Genomic DNA, 23,556 nt, shown 5'->3' with positions numbered 1-23,556 from the left:
GACATAAACAATGAATCATGAGTTCACTGATTCCTAACATTGGAGCCTTTCCACTTAGCCTCTTTAATGTTGAGCAAGTTCCTGCTGAAACCAGTGAACAAGCTAGTCACACGTAGTCAGCAGCAAAAGCCTCAGCTTTGTCACTGACTGCAAGCTGTTGGCCCATTAGCTGCCCGTTATGCCTTTGCAATGTTTGGATCTTGCCATGCACAAATCAGCTAGCCAAGTTTCCACCCTTACCGAGAGTGACAGCACTTCAGGAAACCCATTCATTTTGATGTGAGACATTTTGAGATGGTGGAAAGTGGCATAAATGAAGGACCTTTCTTGATAGAGCACCAACTAGACTTCCTGAGCCATTGGAAATGTCATGCAATAGGGAAAGGATGTGTCACTTTTCCAGTTTGCCAACTTTAGCTGAATACCTTTTGTGAGCACATTATTCCCTCTGTTGTGTTCAGAACTGCATTTCCATTACCCCTGGTGCAAACACATCATTCGAGAAACAATGTAGTAAGTGTTGGATGGAAATGTAAAATCACGGTGCGTCAGTGTAAATTTAACAAGCATGTTCAGTTTGAGGGAGAACCACTTTCCCTACAAATGAGTTTTGCACACATTGGCATTGCATGAAATCACATTTCTGCTCCAGTTAATGTAAAGGAATCAGATTGTTGTAGAAATAGGCATATATCAAAGTTCTGTCTAAGATTGCTTGACGTATGTTGCTTTCACAGACAGATACACAAGTTCATATAAGTGGCGGGCTTGTCAGTGAAAACCTATTAGTGATTAAATCACCATCACCGAGGAGAAGTCGAAAAAATACAACTGGCACATCATGAAGCAAATTCCTTTGTTATGAACGAAAGGAGATTTTCTCATTTCAGTGTTTTCCACACGCAATTTTGGCTCAGTGGTTTGCAAAGCTGCCATCTCAGTCAAATGGTTATGGGTACAACAGTAAGTCCCACTTTAGTACATAATCTCAGCTGAAGCTGCCAGTGCTACACTGTCAAATGTCCCATTTTTCAGTTAAAGTTTAAACTGAGAACTGGTTTATTCATTCATGGGATGTGGGTGTCGCAGACTGGGCCAGCTCTTGATGCCCATCCCTAATCACCCTTGAGAAAGGGTGCATTTTGGAAAGTCAAATCAAGGAAGTAGTTTCATGGTGAATGGTAGGGCCTTAAGGAGCATAGTGGAAGAGAGGGAATCTTAGAATTCGGGTTCACGATTCTCTGAAAGTAGAGTCACAGATAGACAGGGCAATGAAGAAGGTTTTTGGCACACTGGCCTTCATCAGTCAGGGCATTTAGTCCAAAGGTTATGAAGTTACGTTGCAGTTATGCAGGACATTGGTGAGGCTGCACTTGGAGTATTATGTTCAGTTTTGGTCACCTTGCTATAGGAAGGACGTTATTAAACTGGAAAGAGTGCAGAAGAAAATTACAAGGTCATTACTAGGACACCAGGGTCCGAGCTATAGGGAGAGGTTGGACAAGTTAGAACATTTTAACTTTGGAACATAGGAGACTGAGCAGGGATCATATAGAGGTGTAGAAGATCATGAGAGGCATGGATAGGCTGAATGCACTCAATCTGTTTCCCAGGATTAGGGAACCAGAAACTAGAGGGCTGAATACATTAACCCAACAGTGCCCCCCTTGGATGGTGAGAAGCTTGGTGGGGAACTGGCAAGTGGTGAATTTCGCATGCAGAGTCACAGAATCCCTACAATGTGGAAGCAGGCCATTTGGTCCATCAAAGGCAAGAGTTATAGCTGGAGGAAAGGCAATTACGATGCAATTAGGCAAGATTTAGGATGCATAGGATGGGGAAGAAACTGCAGGGATGGGCACAATTGAAATGTGGAGCTTATTCAAGGAACAGCTACTATGGATCCTTGATAGATATGTACCTATCTACCTTCAACACAGTCCAGTTCTCTCATACTGCTTTACCAAGGATATGGGGACAGCATGGAAAATGGGGTGAAGGAAGATGATCTTGTTGGAGGGCTTATCCCCATTTTGATTTGTTCTGTCATTCTCCACCCTCAGGCAGAGGCTACAGATCCCATGGCAGAGTGGAGATCATTCCCTACGTTTGTGGGATCTTGCTGTGCACCTACTGACTATCTTCTTCCCCACATTGCAAAAGCGACAGCACTGTAAAAGCAACCCATTGTCTTTGAAGAACCTTTGGGACGCTCTGCCGCCTTTTTTAGATTAGATTAGATTACTTACAGTGTGGAAAGTAAGGTTTGGGAGACTGGCTGCAGATATCCCCGGTTTCCCAGTGTCCATTCTGGCAGGGTAACAGGTGAACAGGTGGTTGGGTGGGGGCATTGGGGATTTGGTGGGAAGTGTTTGTTGTCAACCTGTGCAGAGCTGGTTGCCCCAGGGAAGGAAAGAGGTGGGCGGTGCAGGGTGACGCAATGTTAAAAAAAGACATGCATTTCAGCCTTCATTTCGGAAATGTTGGAAGTGGGAAGAACGGGTTGCATAACTTGGGCAGGAGAGGAGATGAGCTAAGGGAGCGTATTGGTTAGCAGGATGGAGCCTTCCCAAAAACTCCCCAAGCAGAGAACCTGGGAAGCTGGTTCAGGAGAAAAATGGATTTAACCCCGAACAACAGAGGCAGTGAGCACTGTTAAATATTTAGCATCGGTTAAAATAGTGACTGAAATAAAGTAAGTGCCCTGTCTACTGCTGCTGTATTGTTATGTCTTCAATGTGCTCAGTGTGAACAGTCGCAATACTAGGAACTTAAACTACTCCCTGGGTCAAACTATTCAAATAGACCCCCGCTGGGCCTCTGACCGAGGTCAGACTGAAGAAATGCAACCATATCCCAAATCCTTCAGATTGAGAAATTTATGCAAACTAAATCAGTTGGTCTCCTGATATCAAATACCTGATGTACTAAATCAGCATGCACCATATGTACGAATGATATTTCGTTGCTACATTAACTGAAGTAACCAAATGTGTCCCTGAAACCTGTCTGATGCATTCATGCATCAGGCAACACCATAAGGTGCCTATGTGGTAAAGGAGCAGCACTTCAAGTCAATCTTGTGTCCCACATTGATTATCCCTACACCTTGATCAGGGATGTGAAATTCAGACCTGTTCTAACTCCCTCATGTCACAACTGAGTTACAGAATCACAGAATTGTTACCATGAGTAAGATCGTAAGATAAAGGAGCAGAAATAGGCCATTCAGCCCATCAGATCTACTCCCCCATCCAATGAGATTGCGGCTGAGTTGATCATCCTCAGCTCCACTTTTCCCCATGACTCTTTGCCCTCCTGATTAAAAATCTTTCTATCTCAGCCTTGAATATATTTAATGGTCCAGCCTCAACAGCCCTTTTTAGTAAAGAATTCCACAGATTCTGAGACAAGAAATTCCTCCTCACCTCGATTTTAAATTACTCTTAGATGATAGCCTCTGGTCCTAGACTCTCCCCCAAGGGGAAACACCCTTCCCACAACCCTGTCGAGTTCCCTAAGAATCTTGCCTGCTTCAACACTGTCACCTCACATCCTTTCATATTCCAATGAGCAAAGGCCCAAGCTACTCAACCTCTCCTCACAAGACAGTCTCCTGATAGCAAGTATCAGCCCAATGAAAATTCTCTGAACTGCCTCCAATATCCATGCATCTTTCTTTACAGGAGAAGCCTGTCGTAACACAAGCCCAACTGGAAAGGAACATCCTTTCTTGTTGAACACAGGAATATAAGAGCGAGGAGCAGGAGTAGACCATCTAACACATCGAGTCTGCTCTGTCATTCAATAAGATTATGGCTAACGTTTTTGTGGGCTCTGTTCCAATTACCCGCTGTTTCACCATAACCTTTTATTCCTTTACTGTTCAAAAATCAATCTATCTTTGCCTAAAGATCATCCAACGAGGTAGCCTCAACTGCTTCATTAGGCAGAGAATTCCACAGATTCTCTACCCTTTGGGTGAAGAAGTTTCTCCTCAGCTCAGTCCTAAATCTGCTCCTCCTTATTTTGAGGTTATGTCCCTTAGTTTTACCTGTCAGAGAAAACAACCTGCCTGTTACTATCCTACCTATTCTCTTCATAATTTTACATGTTTCTATAAGAGCTTCCTTGAAAACCAAAAACAGCCACAAGTTGTGACATACATAGGCTAGTCCCATCCTGGGACAGACAGTTTCTCAGACCAAGTCCTGGGTCTATTTTTTTGTCTGTACAGATAGATAGAAATTTACTGTTAGTTGTATTTTTGAAAATACAGTAACGTGCACAATTCACATAAAACAGCCCCATTTAGTTGTACAAACTATACATAAAAAAAATGAGGCAAAGTTAAGACAAATATCACTTTTTGTTCATTCTCCAGCCTCTTATTTTTATAAATTGATTATTGCCAAAGACCGGGGACTGTCGAAACTGCCAAGGGCCAGGGGCCTAATAAAAGTGTTGAGAACCAGGGGTCTGTTGAAACTGCTGAACTGAATTGGCTGGAGCTGTTTTCCCTGGAGTGTCAGAGGCTGAGTGGCGACCTTATAGAGGTTTATACAATCATGAGGGAGGTGGAAAGGATAAACTGACAAGGTCTTTTCCCTGGGTTGGGGAGTCCAGAACTGGAGGGCATAGGTTGCGGGTGAGAGGGGAAAGATATAACAGGGACCTAATGGCAATGTTTTCACTTAGAGGGTGATGCATATGTGGAATGAACTGACAGAGGAGGTGGTGGATGCTGATACAGTTGCAACATTTAAAAGGCATCTGGATGGGTATATGAATAGGGAGGACATGGGCCTATAGAGGGACATGGGCCAAATGCTGGCAAATGGGCTTAGATTAATTTAGGATAGCTAGTCGTCATGGACGGGTTTAACTGTAAGGTCTATTTCCGCTCTGTATATCGCAATGACTCCATGTTTGGGGCATGTTAAAGCTGCTGAGGACCAGGGTCCTATTAAAACTGCCAAGGTCCAGGGGCTTATTGAAACTGCCAAGGACCAGGGGCCTATTAAAACTGCCAAGATCCAGGGGCCTATTGAAACTGCTGAGGACCAGGGACCTATTGAAACTGCCAAAGACCAGGGGCCTATTGAAACTGCCAAAGTCCAGGTGGCCTATTGAAACTGCCGTTGACTGGGACTTATTGAAACTGCCAAGGGCCAGGTAGCCTATCGAAACTGCCAATGTCCGGGGCCTATCCAAACTGCCAATGACTAGGACCTATCAAAACTGCCAAGGACCAGGAGCCTATCAAAACTGCTGAGGACCAGGGCCTATTGAAACTGCCAAGGACTGGAAGTGTTATGACACACAACTGAAAGTGCTTTTTCTTTCCCATCACCAAATCACCCATGGCATTATTTTCCCTATTAATCTCGAGCAGCAAATCACCTTCATTATCGACTGAATCATTTATATGCAGGGCCTGGTAAAGGCAACACAAACCATTGCAGGTGAGTGGGTTGGGTAGGGAGAATGGGAAGGGGCTAAATCAAAATGGCACCAGAGAGAGAAATAAAGGCATGCATCTCCCTCTAAAAGCATCATGGGTCTGCTTTTTGGGATATTTTTAAATCGACACATACAAAGATGTTACAATACACCTCTGGAACAGGTGGGGCTCTATGCTGCGCCTCCTGGCTCAGAGTTAGGGACACTTTCTACACAAGATCCCTTTTGTTCTTCTTTGTTTTGAACTATTAACTGCCACCAGTAAATGACTCCTGAAGCCAAATAGAAATTCACATACAAAGCCCAATATGGGCAATTGAACCTGTCAAAGTGAGGGAGGGACAGGGGAGCAGGAAGGGACAAAATCGAAATGGGTCTACATTTTTTTTTAACTTTTTTTTTCTTTGTTTTAACAACAGTAGCGCCTCGACATACGAACGACCCATTCACGAACAAATCGGTTTACGGACAGGATTGTACGTAACATTTGCTTCAACGTACGTACAAAATTCAAGTTACGAATGAAGGTACGACGCTAAAAGCCCGTGTGTGACCACGTGGTTTCATTGCTCTGCTTTGCTACACGCGCTTTGAACGCAAGAGCTCTCGGGCCCTGCGTGATCTCATTCAGTTCATCTTTGGCGTGCGCGCGCTGTGAACATCGTTCGTTGCTACATCCAAGCATTCTTACCCTTTTTTTTGTTTTTTGCATTAAATTAGCCCTCATTATGGCTCCCAAGAAAGTGAAAAGTGGTAGTGATAGTGGCGTTAAGAAGCCTAAACCTATTATTGTGGAAACGAAGAAGGAAATAATAGCTAAACACGAGAATGGTGCTCGCGTATCTGATCTCGCTAAGCAGTACGACATGGCGAAACAGATCAATTGGAATTATATTAATTCAAATGGAAAAATTGATTCAGTTCACGAACTTTTCGGTTCGCGAACCGGGTCCCAGAACGGATTAAGTTCGTAAGTCGAGGCACTACTGTACTTCCAGTAATCACCTCTGTCATCAATTAAAATATTGACAAGCAAAACCAATTACGGAAATATAAACCATCAAACATGAGGGCGTGGAGATGGGGACAGACAGAAAGGACTAAATTAAAATGAACTCTGCGAGGGAATAGGTTTTCTTTTTTTATAATCAACCTGTTCAGAGACATCTGGAGCATGTGGGGCTTGAACCCAGGCTTCCCGGCTCAGGGTTCAGGTGATGAGTTCCAGTTGGGCAGACTATTACCTGTTACCAAGGGAACGTATCCTCAATGAGCCCCACAGGGAGATTAATTTCCCATGATTCCCCTCCAAAGAGATTATCACAAGATCTAAAATATTCACAGTAGTCCAGCTGTGGCCTGACCAGTGCCTTGTATAGTTTTAGCAAACCTTTCCCTCTGTTCCTGTCGAAAAACAACTTTCAGCTCATCATTGTTGCTGGTATTGCTCATTGGAAACTGTTGTACAGAGACAGCATGGTGGATGGAAGCTGGCTGAACTAGCATTGAATGGAAATGAAATGGATAACGGGTAGAAACCTTTATTTAAGGAATCTATATGATCACTCAGAATGAACCCACGGTTATTGGCACTTTCACCACTCCAAATATATTTTGTTTTGTCAAAAAGTCCTTTCTGACAGCAGAAATCTCCTATGTTATCTTTGTCCAACAAAATAAAACATTAGTGTAAATGGCGATCTCTGAAGACAGAACATTCTAGAATCATCTTACCATCTGCACTCAAATCCTCTATCAGCCCATTGGCAACACAACTCCAAACTCCTCCCGCAGTTATATACCTTTCTGGGAGAGTTCAGAACGTGAGGGCACTATCTCAGAATAAGAAGTTGCATTTTATTTTTATTTGTTCACAGGATGAGGGCTTCATCCAGGCCAGTATTTATTGCCCAACCCTAACTGCCCAGAGGCCAGTTAAGAGTCAACTACATTGCTGAGGGTCTGGAGTCACACCAGGTTGGCCAGACCAGGGTAAGGATGGCAGATTTCCTTCTCGAAAGAACATGGGTGAACCAAATGGTTTTTCTCAACAATCGACAATGGTTTCACAGTCATCATTAGACTCTAAATTCCAGATAGTCATTGAATTCAAATTCCACCATCTGATTTGATTTGATTCATTGTAGTCACATGTACCTAAGTGCAGTGAAAAGCTTTGTTTTGCAAGCAGTACAGGCAGATTGTAGCAACCAAGGACATACAGGTCACAGGGTGCTTAGACAGAGCAAGGCATACAAGGTTACAGCTGCATAGGAGGTACACAAAGCAAGATCAGCATTAGAAGTGAACATTATTAGAAATTTTACAGACTTAGAATTTAGGTTTACAAATACAGAATGGTTATAAGAAATGTGAGAAGAAGATCTGCTGTCGAGAGCTCACAAAAAGTTGCCCTGTTGTCACTGCCATCTTGAATCAGCCATGGTGGAATTGAACTAAGGTCTCCAGAGTAACACTCCAAGGATAATAATACCACTGGGGCATTGCCTCCCCTGCTACTCCCTTCCCTTTAACGCAGAGATGAGGACAAGAAAGTGGTCAATCTGTGGACTTTGTTACCATCAAGGTCTTCTGGGCTGGGTCCTTAAGTATTTTGAAGGCTGAGATAGGTAGATTTTAGGAAAGGGAATCAGGGTCATGGGGAAAAGGCAAGAAAGTGGAGTTGAGAATTATTTGATCGGCTGTGATCACATTAAATGGTGAAGCAGATTTATGGGTAGAATGGCCTACCTCAGTTCCTACGTTTTATGGTCTTAAAAAATATATTTGATAATTGCAATTGGCTTGTCCTATTTCAGGTTTATCGGGCCTTGGTGAGATTGTATCACAGATACAAGCTTTGATCCCCTAATTGAAGGAAAGATATAAACGTATTGAACCTGGTACAGAGGAAAATTACTTGTTTGAAACCAGGAATGAGTAGGTTATGTTATGAGCAGAGATTGGGTAAACTGGGCTTGTTACCACTGGGGACTGGAGGAGTGATTGGTGATTTGGTTGAAGTGTATAAGATGCTGTTAATAAGGTGGACATGGAAAGGATGTTTCCTTCCATGTAAATGAGACTAGAACTAGGGAAAACCGATTACAAATAAGAGATTCCCTTTACCGACAGTAGTGAGGAGAATGTTTTTTCTCTCCAGGAAGTTTGCAACTTTGGAACTCTCGATCACAAAATATGAAGGGTCATTGCACATGGTTAAGGTCTTTCAAGGTCTTTAGATTCTTGTTAGGCAGGGGAATCAAAGGTTATTGAAGAGTAGATGGGAATGTGAAACTTGAAACAGAGATGATCTGAATGAGTGGCAGTGCAGGTTGGAAGGGCCAAATGACCTCCTGCTGATCCTAATTCCTATGTTGATATGTTCTTGTGTATATGTTTTTAAATAGATGGAATAAATATAATTAATAATTATAATTAATTAGCTGATTATCAAGGCAGAGAGCACATTTGTAAAAGAAGCCAGGTTGCTTGATTCTTTCGGAGTTGCAGTTTCTCTTCACACCTGTCCAAATGTTACAGCATGCAGCATGTTTTGTTCGCTGGTTTGGAACTACAGCAGATGCCTGAGACTTAAAATTAGGACTCGTGTGAAAAACGATTAGCAGGAGCTGCTATAAGAAGCAGCGTACTGTTACTGATGAGTAACCATCACTGCGGTAGACAGCATCATACGGAGAGAAGGGCACCTATTCACATAGCTATCAGTAACCTCTAATAACTGGAGCTGAGGTAACTTTCACCAGGTGCTTATATCACATTTGCATTCACTTAAGTGCCTCTGTTTTCATATTGATTTCAAATCTCTTATTTTTCGTTGTTAAATAGTTATGCTTCCTGCTCACTCTTTACAGTCTCTCTTTGCCCCTTCCTTTCTTCCCAGTTTTGAAGCTTGTTCTTGTTCTCTGTCTTTCCGTTGAACCCTACCATTTTCACTCTACCTCACCCTCTTTCCTCATAGTCTCTCTTCCTCATGCTTACCTTCTCTCTTTTTCCCACCGCTGAGAGAATGAATCTTTGAAGATGTTCTACTCTTCCGAATTAACACCTGCCCACTTTTTGTGTTTCGATTGTTGATGTGCAGTGGACAACCAAGAACCATGAGGAATAAACTAAATCGCTCCTTCCTGTCCCCATCCCCACCTACGTACACGGCTGCGCACTCTGTTTACCCCAATCTGTATCTCTCTCGAACATAAGTCCCTCTTTATCTATTCATTGTCTTCCAATTCTCCCCAATCTCTTTTGCTTTCTCTCTCCCTCTCTTAATATTTGATATTTTTGAAAAATCTATTCACTCATGGAATGTAGATGCCACTGGCTGGGCCAACATTTATTGCCAAGTCTAAACCACCCTTGAGAAAGTGTTGGGGAGCCCTCTTCTTCCTTCCATTTGGTATGCGAACACCACAATGTTCATTAGGGAGGGAGGTCCAGCATTTTGACCCAGTGACACTGAACAAACAATGATATAATTCCACACCGGGATGGTGAGTGGCTTGGAGGGAATTTGCAGGTGGTGGTATTCCCACATATCTGTTGTCCTTTGCCTTCAAGATGGAAGTGGTTGTAGGTTTGGAAGGTGTTATCTAAGGACTCTTTACGAATTCATAACAAAGCCGATGAATTAATGGCACAGATAATAGTGAATGATTATGATGTAGTAGGCATCACAGAGACTTGGTTACAGGGGGGTCAGGACTGGCAGTTAAACCTCCATGGTTTTTCGACTTATCGAAAAGACAGAGAGGTGGGCAGAGGGGGTGGAGTTGCCTTGTTAGTTAAGAACAAAATTAAATCTATGGTATTGAATGACATAGCGTCGGATGATGTGGAGTCTGTGTGGGTGGAATTGAGGAACCACAAAGGCAAAAAAACCATAATTGGAGTTGTGTACAGACCTCCTAACAGTGGTCAGGACCAGGGACGCAACATGTACCGGGAAATAGAGAAGGCATGTCAGAAAGGCAAGGTTACATTGATCATGGGTGACTTCAATATGCAGGTGGACTGGGTAAATAATGTTGCTAGTGGATCTAAAGAAAGGGAATTCATGGAATGCTTACAGGATGGCTTTTTGGAACAGCTAGTCATGGAGCCCACAAGAGAGCAGGCTATTCTGGACCTAGTGCTTTGCAATGAACCAGACTCTATAAAAGATCTTAAAGTAAGGGAACCCTTAGGAAGTAGCGACCATAATATGGTAGAGTTCAGTCTGGAGTTTGAAAGGGAGAAGGCGAAATCTGATGTAATGGTGTTACAGTTGAATAAAGGTAATTATGAGGGCATGAGAGAGGAACTGACTAAAATAGACTGGAAGCAGAGGCTAACCGGGAAGACACTAGAGCAAAAATGGCAGGAGTTTGTAGGTATAATTGAGGACACTGTACAGAGGTTCATTCCCAAGAAAAGAAAGATTAACCGGGGAGGGATTAGACAACCTTGGCTGACAAAGGAAGTCAGGAAATGTATTAAAGAAAAAGAGAGATCCTATAAAGTGGCTAAGAACAGTGGGAAATCAGAAGATTGGGAAGGATACAAAAGCAAACAGAGGATAACAAAGAGTGTAATAAGAAATGAGAGGATCAAATATGAAGGTAGGCTAGCCAGTAATATTAGAAATAATAGTAAAAGTTTCTTTCAGTACATAAGAAACAAACGACAGGCAAAAGTAGACATTGGGCCACTTCAAACTGATGCAGGGAGCCTAGTGATGGGAGATAAGGAAATAGCAGGAGAACTTAACAAGTACTTTGCGTCAGTTTTCACAGTGGAAGACAGGAGTAATATCCCAAAAATTAAAGGGTGTCACCGGGCTGAGTTGAGTATGGTTGCCATTACGAAAGAGATAGTGCTAGAAAAGTTAAAAAGTCTTAAAATTGATAAATCTCCTGGCCCCGATGGGATACACCCTAGAGTTCTGAGAGAGGTTGCTGAGGAAATAGCAGAGGCATTGGTTGAGATCTTTCAAGAGTCACTGGAGTCAGGAAAGGTCCCGGACGATTGGAAGATGGCTGTAGTAACCCCCTTGTTCAAGAAAGGATCAAGGCAAAAGATGGAAAATTATAGGCCAATCAGCTTAACCTCGGTTGTTGGTAAAATTCTAGAATCCATCATTAAGGATGAGGTTTCTAAATTCTTGGAAGAGCAGAGTCTGATTAGAACAAGTCAACATGGATTTAGTAAAGGGAGGTCATGCCTGACAAACCTGTTGGAATTTTTTGAAGAGGTAACAAGTAGGTTAGACCAGGGGAACCCAGTGGATGTGGTCTATCTGGACTTTCAAAAGGCCTTTGATAAGGTGCCACACGGGAGACTGCTGAGCAAGGTGAGGGCCCATGGTGTTCGAGGTGAGCTGCTGGGATGGATTGAGGATTGGCTATCTAACAGAAGGCAGAGAGTTGGGATAAAAGGTTCTTTTTCAGAATGGCAGCCGGTGACGAGCGGTGTCCCGCAGGGTTCGGTGCTGGGGCCACAGCTGTTCGCATTATATATTAATGATTTGGATGAGGGAACCGGGGGCATTCTAGCGAAGTTTGCCGATGATACAAAGTTAGGTAGACAGGCAGGTAGTACTGAGGAAGTGGGGAGGCTACAGAAGGATCTAGACAGGTTGGGAGAGTGGTCCAGGAAATGGCTGATGGAATTTAACGTTAGCAAGTGCGAGGTCTTGCACTTTGGCAAAAAGAATATAGGAATGGACTACTTTCTAAATGGTGAGAAACTTAATAAAGCCAAAGCACAAAGGGATCTGGGAGTGCTAGTCGAGGATTCTCTAAAGGTAAACATGCAGGTTGAGTCTGTGATTAAGAAAGCGAATGCAATGTTGTCTCTTATCTCAAGAGGGTTGGAATATAAAAGCAGAGATGTACTACTAAGACTTTATAAAGCTCTGGTTAGGCCCCATTTGGAGTACTGTGTCCAGTTTTGGTCCCCACACCTCAGGAAGGACATACTGGCACTGGAACGTGTCCAGCGGAGATTCACACGGATGATCCCTGGAATGACAGGTCTAGCATATGAGGAACGGCTGAGGATACTGGGGTTGTATTCGTTGGAGTTTAGAAGATTAAGGGGAGATCTAATAGAGACGTACAAAATAATACATGGCTTTGAAAAGGTGGATGCTAGAAAATTGTTTCTGTTAGGCGAGGAGACTAGGACCCGTGGACACAGCCTTAGAATTAGAGGGGGTCATTTCAGAACGGAAATGCGGAGACATTTCTTCAGCCAGAGAGTGGTGGGCCTGTGGAATTCATTGCCACGGAGTGCAGTGGAAGCCGGGACGCTAAATGTCTTCAAGGCCGAGATTGATAGGTTCTTGTTGTCTAGAGGAATTAAGGGCTACGGGGAGAACGCTGGCAAGTGGAGCTGAAATGCGCATCAGCCATGATTGAATGGCGGAGTGGACTCGATGGGCCGAATAGCCTTACTTCCACTCCTATGTCTTATGGTCTTATGGTCTTTCAGCATTGCATCGTGTATCTGGCAGGGATTGGTTAGCTCAGTTGGCTGAATGGTTAGTTTGTAATGCACAGCACTGCCAACAGCATGGGGTCAATTCCCTCATGGGCTGAGGTTACCATGAAGGGCTCTCCTTCTCAATCTCTCCCCTCACCTGAGATGTGGGGAGTCCTCAGGTTAAACCACCATTAGTTGACTCTCTCTATTGAGTGAGCAGCCCTGTGGTTCTCTGGGACTATGGCAATGTTCCCTTACCTTTTGTATATGGTATGCCCTGATGCTATTGAGGGTTGGTGGTGGAGGGAGTGGATCTAGTGGATGTGGTGCCAAACAATCAACCTGCTTTGTCCTGGATGGTGTCAAGTATCTTGAGTTTTTTTGGAGCTGTGCCCATCCAGCAGGTGAGGAGTGTTCCATCACACTCCTGACTTGTGCCTTGTAGATGGTGGAACAGGCTTTGGGGAGTCAGGAGGTGTTTTAGTCGCTGCAAGATTCCTAGCCTCTGACCTGATCTTGTTGCTGCTGTATTTTATAGTGACAGAAACAGGAATTGCTGGAAAAGCTCAGCAGCTCTTTTTTTTGCATTTATTTATTTGTGGGGTGTGGGTGTTGGCTGGGCCAGTATTTATTGCCTGTCCCTGGTTGCCCCTTGAGAAGGTGGGGGTGAGCTGTCCTTCTGGAACCACTGCAGTCCATGTGCTGTATGTAGACCCACAATGCCACTAGGGAGGAAATTCCAGGATTTTGACCCAGTGACACTGAAGGAACGGTGACATAGTTTCAAGTCGGTTCAGTGAGTGGCTGGGAGGAGATCTTGATGGTGGTGGTATTCTCATATACTGTACCTACTAACCTTGTCCTTCTAGGTGGAACTGATCATGGGTTTGGAAGGTGCTGTCTGAGAATCTTTGGCAGATTTCTGCCGTGCATCTTATTGCTGCTAGTGAGCATCAGTGGTGGAGGGTGTGGATACTTGTGGATGCGGTGCCAATCAAGTGGGCTTCTTTGTCCTGGATGGTGTGGAGCTTCTTGAATGTTGTCAGAGCTGCACACATCCAGCAAATGGGGAGTATTCGACTCCCCATCCTGACTCATGCCTTGTAGATGGTGGACGGGCTTTGGGGAGTCAGGAGGTGAGTTACTCTCTGCTGTATTCCTAGTCTCTGACCTGCTCTTGTAGCCATTGTGTTTATGTGGTGAGTCCAGTTGAGTTTCTGGTCAATGATAACCCCCAGGATGTTGACAAAGGGAGATTCAGTGATGGTAACACCATTGAATGTCAAGGGTGGTGGTTAGATTGTCTCTGTTGGTGATGGTCATAGCCTGGCATTTGTGTGGCACCAATGTTACTTGTCACTTGTCAGCTCAAACCTGGATATTGTCCAGATCTTGCTGCATTTGGATATGGACTGCTTCAGCATCTGAGGAGTTGGGAATGGTGCGGAACATTTTGCAATAATTGGCAAACATTCCCACTTCTGACCTTATGATAGAGGGAAGGTCATTGATGAAGCAGCTGAAGTTGCTTGGGCCTAGGACACTACACTAAGGAACTACTGCAGAGATGTCTTCGAGCTGAGATGACTGACCTCTTACAACTACAACCACCTTCCTATATGTCAGATATGTCTCTAAACACTGAAGATTTAGCCCTTGATACCCATTGAACCAGTTTTGCTAGGGCTCCGTGATGCCACACTCAGTCGAATCGGCCTTGATGTCACGGGCTGTCCCTCTCCCCTCCCCTCTGGAATCCAGCTCTTTTGTTCATGTTTGAATCAAGGCTGTAATGAGGTCAGGAGCTGAGTGACCCTGGTGGAACCTAAACTGAGTGTCATTGAGCCGGTTATTGACCCTTCCTCAGACCTGCTAAGCTTTTCCAGCAATTTCGGTTTTTGTTTCTGATTTACAGAATCTGCAGTTATTTTGGGTTTTATTCAGTATTTTATGATGAGTCCAGTCGAGTTTCTGGTCAATGGTAATGCCCAGGATGTTGATAGTGGGGGAGATGCAGTGTTATTTTCCTCTAACCTTTGATTGCTAGCTGGGTGTCATTTGATGCCATTTTTTTCTAGAGATTATGTATGTATGATCTACATTATGTACCAGAGATCAGGGAGTTATTGGGACTTGCAGATGCACATTTAAAGTTTCACTAACATTTCTTTTCAACTCTGTTGATAACTTCTGAGTGCCCCAGCTATTGAAAGCATTCTTTTGAACAATCACACAGACAGGGGTGGGGGGTATCAAATATGCCAATGTGGAAAATTCTGATTGTTAAGAGTCTATGAAAGCTAATATTAGCTCAGCTAAGCTTTGGTAATGACAAATGTAACACAAAAACATGAAAATGAATGTATTTCGATCTCACCTTCCTAATCTCAGTGCTCCAAAGCACTTCAGGGCCAACAAAGTACCTTTGAAATCATTATATGAATGGTGGTATTTGACTTGCTTTCACAGTTGAGTCGGCAAATACGGCCTCCAATTTTCTGTACAGAAGTTTCCGATAGCCAGCAATGAGCCCAACGGGCAGCTCATTTACTTTAGTCCTATTTTCTTGAGCAAAAAAGGTTAGCCCCCAGGACACCAAGCAGAACTTTCACATTCACCAACAATTCAGGAGGACTTTGTTGTTACATCTTCTCCAAATCCTAATAGCACAGCACTCACATCAGAATAACCATCTTGACAGTGTGGCACTCCAACAGTACTGACTCTCCACTGTGCAGTTTCCCTTCTGTACCAACCATCTGACACTGCAGCATTCCTTCAGTACTGACTGTCCATAGTGCAGTTTCCCTTCAGAAGGATTTTGGGTAATCCAATGGAGGATAGGAAAAAGTTGTATGAGCTGTTCCTTTATTGAGGTATTTTCAGAGTTGGAGCCGATTCCCTTGAATTTGAGGAGTAGTAATTATTGTTTAATAAGCTGTTGCATTGTTTTGGAACTTTGGGAAAGAAAAGTTCAAAACAACAGCACCTTAAAAAGGAGGAAGACAGACAAAGGGCAGTGATCACATGGGAAGTGATTCAAACAGAGAAAGAAACCGACACTGCTGACTGACCCAGCAGGAACCTGCACAGCTAGAGTTCATTCTAAGATAAATAACAAACAGCGAAATTCACAACCGACCTTGTAGGAGCACAGCATGGGGAGCAGCTAATTGTTTTTTTCTTTTAAAGTGTAAACTTAGTGTTTTTCTATTGTAAATCTACAGTAATGATTGGAGTTTTTTTAAATATAAATTGTTATTAAGTTCTGTCTCTTGATTAAATATTAAAAATATAAATACATAAATACTACATTCACCAAGCTGGTGTGGTTTTCTGCAGATGTTTCATCATCTCACTAGCTGATATTGTCAGTGCGTCTTTGATACGGTTTTGGTGGTCTGTCCCAACTATTATTTATAAGTCTCTCTTTTTTGGAACTTCCCATTCTGTATCTGGGTTTGTATATTGGGTCCAGTTCAACATGTTTACTGACTGAGTTCGGCTTGAAGGGCCAGGCTTCAAGGAATTCTCTGGCATGTCTCTGTTTTGCCTGTGCTAGGATGGTTAGATCATCCCAGCTGAATTTATGTCTTTCATTGTCTGTATGGTTGGAAATGAGAGAGTGCGGGTCGTGTCTGGCAGTGGTGAGCTGGTGTTTGTGCACTTGTATGGTCAGTTTCCTGGGACTAAGGGAGGCTGGAGCAGTGTTTTTACAGCAGTAAGACTGTGCTATTTTCTGCGTCTGTAGATTGTTAAGGTGCCAGGATGGCCTTTAGTAGAGTGATGTGCTCTTCCTCTTGGATGTGGGAGATGAGGGAGAGTTTCCATATTAATGACGCTTATGTCTGCAAGGAAGTGTGTTTGGTTGCAAATCCTATCAGATGGCATGGATTGGTTGGAGCAGCAGTCAGAGGCAATGAGGAATTTACAAGAGCTCAAGGGTGTGATGGATGGCAGTTCTGGGAAAGGAGAAAACCCGCAGATACAGTCAGGTAGATGGGTTACCTCCAGGAAAGGTAGGAGAGAGAGGCAGGTAGTGCAGCGGTCTCCTGTGGCATCCCCCTCTCAAATTGTTATGCTCTTTTGGAAAATGTAGAGGGTGATGGACTTTCAGGAAAATGCAGCACGAACAGACAAGTTTCTGGCATCAAGACTGGCTCTAATGTAATGTGGGGTATGCCAGATTCCAAGCGAATGACTGTGATAGAGGACTCTGTAAGTCAGAGGCGCAGGCAGACTTTTCTGCAGCCAACAGCGAGAAATCAGAATGGTGTGTTGCCTCTTTGGTGTCAGGATCAAGGATGTCTCAGAGAGGGTGCAGAATGTTCTCACTGGGGAGAGGGACCAGCAGGGGGTCATTGTACACATTGGTACCAACAACACAGGAAGGGAAAAGGATAAGATTCTGAAGGGAGAATATAGGAGGTTAGGCAGGAATTTAAAAAGGAGGTCCTTGAGGGTAGTAATATCTGGAATATTCCTGGTGATATGAGCTAGTGAGGGTAGAAATAGGAGAATAAAGCGGATGAATGCTTGGCTGAGGAGCTGGTGCAGGGGAGAAGGATTCACATTTTTGGATCATTGGAATGTCCTCATTGGATAAAAGTGACCTGTATAAGAAGGACAGATTGAATTGGAAGGAGTCTAATATACTGTCAGGGAGATTTGCTAGATCTGCCCGTGAGGATTTAAATTAGTAAGGGGGAGGGAGATAGATCCTAGGAGATAGTGAAGGAAGTGATCAGTCTGAGATTGGCACAGTTGGGAAGAAGAGTAAGTCAAGTAGACAAGGTAGGCAGAAACAAAATAGAGAAGGAGTTATGACTGATAAATTGAACTATATTTATTTCAATTCAAGAGGTCTAACAAGGAAGGCAGGTGAACTCAGGGCATGGTTAGGAACATGGGACTGAAATATCATAGCAATTACACAAACATGGCTCAGGGATGGGCAGGACTGGCAACTTAATGTTCTAGGATGTAGAAGGCCAATTGGAGGAAGGCCAATTTTGACAGTATTGGGCAAGAACTTTCAAAGGTTGACTGGGGGCGGATTTTCGCAGGAAAAGGGATGGCTAGAAAATGGGAAGTCTTAAAAAATGAGATAACAAGAGTCCAGAGATGTATATTCCTGTTAGGGTGAAGGGCAAGGCTGGTAGGTGTAGGGAATCAAGTGATTCCCTGGAAGAATATGAAAGTGGTAGGAGAAGAGTTAAGAGGACAATCAAGAAGACAAAAAAGGGCCATGAGATAGCTTTGGCAAAAAAAGGTTAAGGAGAATCCAAAGAGATTATATAAATACATTAAGAACAAAAGGGTGAGTAGAGAGGATAGGGCTCCTCAAAGATCAGCAAGGCCACCTACATGTGGAAATGCAGGAGATAGGGGAGATACTAAATGAGTATTTTGTATTAATGTTTATTGTGGAGAAGGACATGAAAAACACAGAATTTGGGGAAATAGATGGTGACATCTTGAAAAATGTCCATATTACAGAGGAGGAGGTACTGGATGTCTTAAAATGCATAAAGACTGATAAATCCCAAGGATCTGATCAGATGTACCCTAGAACTCTATGGGAAACTAGGGGAGTGATTGCTGGGCCCCTTACTGAGATATGTGTACAATCGATAGTCACAGGTGAGGTGCCGGAAGACTGGAGGTTAGCTAACGTGATGCCACTGTTTAACAAAGGTAGTAAGGGGAAGCCAGAGAACCATAGACCTGTGAGCCTGATGTCGGTGATGGGCAAGCTGTTGGAGGGAATCCTGAGGAACAGGATTTGCATGTATTTGGAAAGGCAAGGACTATTTAGGGACAGTCAACATGGCTTTGTGCGTAAGAAATCGTGTCTAATGAATTTGAGTTTTTTGAAGAAGTAATGAAAGGAATTGATGAGCGCAGAGCGGTGGATGTGATCTATATGGACCTTAATAAGGCATTTGACCAGGTTCCTCATGGTAGACTGGTTAACAAGGTTAGATCAAATGGAATACAGGGAGAACTAACCATTTGGATACAGAATTGGCTCGAAGATAGAAGACAGAGGGTGACGGTGGAAGGTTGCTTTTCAGACTGGACGCCTGTGACCAGTGGTGTGCAACAAGATTTGGTGCTGAGTCAACTGCTTTTCATCATTTATATAACTGATACGGATATGAATGTAGGGTGTAGTTAGTAAGCTTGCAGATGACATCAAAATTAGAGACATAGCAAGGGTTACCTCAGATTACAATGGGACCTTGATCAGATGGGCCAATGGGCCAAGGAGTGACAGATGGAGTTTAATTTAGATAAATGTGAGGTGCTGCATTTTGGAAAAGAAAATCACAGCAGGGTTTATACACTTAATGGAAAGGTCTTGGGGAGTGTTGCTGAACAAACAGACCTTGGAATGCAGATTCATAGCTCCTTGCAAGTAGAATCACCGATCGATAGGACAGTGAAGAAGGCGTTTTGTATGCTTATCTTTCTTGGTCAGAGCATTAAGTATAGGAGTTGGGAGGTCATGTTGCAGCAGTACAGGATATTGGCTAGGCTACGATTAGAATACTGTATACAATTCTGAGCTCCCTGCTCGAGGAAGGATGCTGTGAAACTTGAAAACGTTCAGAAAAGATTTACAAACATGTTGCCAGTGTTGGAGTGCTTGAGCTATAGGGAGAGGCTGAACAGGCTGGAAGTGGGGGCGGCATTCACAACATTTAAAAGGCATCTAGAAAGTTATATCAATAGAAAGGGTTTAGAGGAATATGGGCCAAATGCTGGATTTCCCTGGAGTGTCAGAGGCTGAAGGGTGACCTTATAGAGGTTTATGAAATAATGAGGACCCATGGAAAGGGTAAATAGATAAATGCAATGTTGCGAAGACTTTAATATAAAAGCAGGGATGTACATCTGATGGTCTATAAGGCTCTAGTCAGATCACATTTGCAGTATTCTGTGCAGTTTTGAGTCCCGTATCTCAGAAAGGAAGTACTGGCCCTAGAGCAGATTCACAGGAGGTTCACAAGAATAGTCTCAGGAATGAAAAGCTTAACATGTGAGGATTTTTTGAGGATTCTGGGTCTATACTCAGTGGAGTTTAGAAGGATGGAGGGGGTGATTTAACTGAAACCTGCAGATTACTGAATGGCCTGGACAGAGTGGATGTTAGGAAGATGTTTCCATTGGTAGGAGAGACCAGTTCCCAAGGACCCTGCCTTTTAGAATGGAGATAAGGAGAAATATCTTCAGCCAGAGAGTGGGGAATGTATGGAATTCACTGCCACAGAAGGCTGTGGAGGTTAAGTCATTGAGTATATTTAAGATGGAGATAGATAGGTTCTTGATTGTAAAGGGGATCAAGGGTTACAGGGAGAAAGTGGAGAATGGAGTTGAGAAACTTAACAGCCAAGATTGAATTGCAGAGCAGACTCAATGGCCTGAATGGCCTAGTTTCTACTCCTATGCGTTACGGTCATATGGTCTTCTGGTTTTTCTCACTGAGGTGGGGGAGTCCAAAACTAGAGGGCTTAGGTTACAGGTGAGAGGGAAACGATTTCAAAGCGACCTAAGGGGCAACGTTTTATGCAGAGGATGGTGCGTGTAGGGAACGAGCTGCCGGAGGAAGTGGGGGCCGCATTCACGACATTTAAAAGGCATCTGGAAAGGTATATGAATAGGAAGGGTTTAGAGGAATATGGGCCAAATGTTGGCAAATGGGACTAGATTAGTTTAGGATATCTAATTGGCATGGACGAGTCGGACCAAAGGGTCTGTTTCTATGCTATACCTCTCTATGACTGTATGATTCTATAGCTGACCCTCTGACAGTGCAGCACTTCCTCAGTATCAACCCACTGACAGTGCAACACTCCCTCAGCACTGACCCTCTGACAGTGCAGCACTTCCTCAATATCAACCCACTGACAGTGCAACACTCCCTCAGCACTGACCCTCTGACAGTGCAGCACTTCCTCAATATCAACCCACTGACAGTGCAACACTCCCTCAGTACTGACCCTCTGACAGTGCAGCACTCCCTCAGTACTGACCCACTGACAGTGCAGCACCCCCTCAGTACTGACCCACTGACAGTGCAGCACCATCTCAGTACTGACCGTCTGACAGTGCAGCAATCCCTCAGTACTGAGCCTCTGACAGTGTAGCACTCCCTCAGTACTGACCCTCTGACAGTGCAGAAATCGCTCAGCACTGATGCACTGACATTGCAGCACTTCCTCAGTACTGACCCTCTGACAGTGCAAAACTCCCTCAGTACTGACCCTCTGACAGTGCAGCACTCCCTCAGTACTGACCCTCTGCCAGTGTAGCACTCCCTCAGTACTGACCCTCTGACAGTGCAGCACTTCCTCAGTACTGACCCTCTGACAGTGTAGCACTCCCTCAGTACTGACCCTCTGACAGTGCAGCACTTCCTCAGTACTGACCCTCTGACAGTGCAGCACTGTGGATGGGTCAGTGAACCTGAAACGTTAACTCTGAATTCTCTCCACAGGTATTGCCAGACCTGCTGAACTTTTCCAGTAATGTGTTTTTGTTACATTTTATTTCATGTTACATCAAAAGAAATCTATCAATTAGGATAACAAAGAAAGAACCATCAAAATATACTTCAAAAACTGGCAAGGCCCATTGATGGATCTAAAGGTCTCATTGTTTCTTTGGTTCATGCACCTTCGGAAAGGATTTAACCTCCCATGACATGGCACAAAGGTGATCTAATGACCCATTGTAATGGTAACCTGCTACTTGGGCAAATGACTACATTTCAAATACTATATCATTGTCTCGAGAAGGCCTTGGGATATCCTGTGGGGACAAAAACTCGAAATCAATGCGAGTGTTTCATTCTCTTCACACGATAGTGATTAGATTAGATTAGATTACTTACAGTGTGAAAGCAGGCCCTTCATCCCAACAAGTCCACACAGACCCTCCGAAGAGCAACCCACCCAGACCCATTTAGCATGGCCATGGGGGATTACTTGTCACCAGCATATCGCTGTAGTGCAGTGGAGTATTTTCTATATACCTGTAGGAACAGATGTGGCCCTCAGTTCAACATCTCATTGTAACCATTGGCAACACCAACATGCCCACACCCCCTCAACACTGCGTTGGGAATGTCCATCTGGATTGTGTGCTTATATTTCTTGTGTGCGACTTCAACCTCCACAGCTTCTATGTCCAGAATAGCTACATAGCTATCCTTAGCTGTAATTTATTTCATATTTTGAATCTTTAAAAAGGAGGCAAGGTGCTATTGCCTTGAGCTGTTCTTGCTGGGCTATTAATCCAGTCACGCAGACAATGTTGTGAGGACCTGACTTCAAATCCTGCCACAGCAGATGGTGGAATTTAAATTCAATAAAAATTCCGAATCAAGAGTTTGATCTTTATTGTAAAAATCCATATTTTTCCCCGACGTCCTTTACCTGCTTTGGCCTATATGTGACTCTGGACTAATTTGTCGTTGTTTATTCTTAATGCTCTCTGGGCAATTAGGTCCTGGGAATAATTGCTGGCCTAGCCAGTGATACCATATCCCGTGAGTGAATAAAGACAAAATCTTTGGAGAGACAAAGAGTGAATGTTTGGTTTCCCCAATGATTGCTGCAGTGTGTCATGACACATTCCGACAGTGATGTTGCTTAAAGCAAGCCTCTGAGCTGATGTGTTAAAGGCTTGTCTGGTGATTCTGTCACCATACCTCTCCCAAAAGAACACATCACAGCTGCAAGGAAGCAACAATGATTTAATTAAAGCTCTGACTAGACTAGGCGTTGTAAACCACAAAGAACTAATGAGTTCACTTCACTCTTTTTTATATGATTTAATGGTGTAAACAAGCTTTTCGTGTTAATTAGCTGCATTAACAGAACGACCAAATTAATTTCCAGTCTACCAGTCCTGCCTGTCTTGCATTTCACTTTTATTCTGAATTCCATTAGAAATGGGAACAGGAATAACCCACAGCACTCGATGGGTTTGCTTTACCATTTAATACAATTATGGCTGATCGTGAGCTTAAAAAGCCAAGTTCTCATTCCCTCCTCCCTGTAGAGATTGTAAAGAGATCAGCTGGCTGGACCTCATAGAATATGAGTTCCCATATTGGGGCTATTAACCTGGTCCAATCAGGGAATCCTGGCTGATAAAAAAGGATGAATGTCAGAGATAGTGGGTCATCTGATTGCCTGGCTCAGTGAGAGGCTATGCTATTGTCAAAGACTATGCTTTTGCAATAAAGGGTGATTGGTGATGGGATACCAGCCTCTAAAGAGTTATTTCTCTCCCCCCAACCATCCCCCCATCCCCACATTCATGCCCAAACTTTTAGATCTAGCTCTATTCTCTCTCCCATCAAGGGTTGATTTTTTCAATTCCTCAGCTGTCATCACTTGCCCTCCATTTAGTGATTTGAGACTTGCCACCTTTTAAATTAACCCTGCCGCTATGTCAGTGAACTGAAGCAGGAGAAAGTGAGGACTGCAGATGCTGGAGATCAGAGCTGAAAAATGTGTTGCTGGAAAAGCGCAGCAGGTCAGGCAGCATCCAAGGAGCAGGAGAATCGACGTTTCGGGCATAAGCCCTTCTTCAGGA

This window comes from Chiloscyllium punctatum, chromosome 26, assembly GCF_047496795.1.
Source record: "Chiloscyllium punctatum isolate Juve2018m chromosome 26, sChiPun1.3, whole genome shotgun sequence".
NCBI classification, from domain to species: domain Eukaryota; kingdom Metazoa; phylum Chordata; class Chondrichthyes; order Orectolobiformes; family Hemiscylliidae; genus Chiloscyllium; species Chiloscyllium punctatum.
The sequence above is the reverse complement of the archived record's forward strand: the minus strand, read 5'-3'. Positions refer to the sequence as shown.